Here is a 686-nt window from a genome sequence, read left to right as displayed (position 1 = left end):
GAGATCATATTGACTTGCTGAGTCAATATTTTATTCTGAGCCAATATGGCATTCAGAGTATCAATTTCAAGAACTCTCTTCCTCAAAGGCGTCCCATTACTTACAGGATTCCTCTCAAAAGTGTACATGAACTGGTTATTTGCAACCATGTCAATGAGTTTCTGAGCTTCTGCAGGCGTTTTCTTTAGGTGAATGGATCCACCTGCAGAATGGTCCAGTGACATCTTTGATAACTCAGACAGACCATTATAGAATATATCCAGGATGGTCCATTCTGAAAGCATGTCAGAAGGATACTTTTTGGTCAGTTCCTTGTATCTCTCCTAAGCTTCATAGAGGGATTCACCTTCTTTCTGTCTGAAGGTTTGAACATCCACTCTAAGCTTACTAAGCTTTTGAGGTGGAAAGAACTTGGCTAAGAAAGCCGTGACCAGCTTATCCCAAGAATTCAGGCTATCTTTAAGTTGAGAGTCCAACCATACTCTAGCTCTGTCTCTTACAGCAAACGGGGAAAGCATGAGCCTGTAGACCTCGGGATCAACCCCATTGGTCTTAACATATTACAGATCTACAAGAATTCAGTTAAGAACTGAAAAGGATCTTCAGATGGAAGTCCATGAAACTTGCAGTTCTGTTGCATCAGAGAAACTAATTGAGGTTTAAGCTCAAAGTTGTTTGCTCCAATG

General features: G+C 40.8%; 1 non-coding gene across 1 annotated transcript; it reads left to right on the top strand.

Annotated features, from left to right (window-relative positions):
- The first annotated feature begins 278 nt into the window (after positions 1 to 278).
- Positions 279 to 386, top strand: LOC112761059 (small nucleolar RNA R71). Its single transcript, XR_003181468.1, has one exon. It is a non-coding gene; the product is annotated as a small nucleolar RNA R71 (small nucleolar RNA).
- Positions 387 to 686: the final 300 nt, after the last annotated feature.

Source organism: Arachis hypogaea, chromosome 16, assembly GCF_003086295.3.
Source record: "Arachis hypogaea cultivar Tifrunner chromosome 16, arahy.Tifrunner.gnm2.J5K5, whole genome shotgun sequence".
NCBI classification, from domain to species: domain Eukaryota; kingdom Viridiplantae; phylum Streptophyta; class Magnoliopsida; order Fabales; family Fabaceae; genus Arachis; species Arachis hypogaea.
The sequence above is the reverse complement of the archived record's forward strand: the minus strand, read 5'-3'. Positions and strand labels throughout refer to the sequence as shown.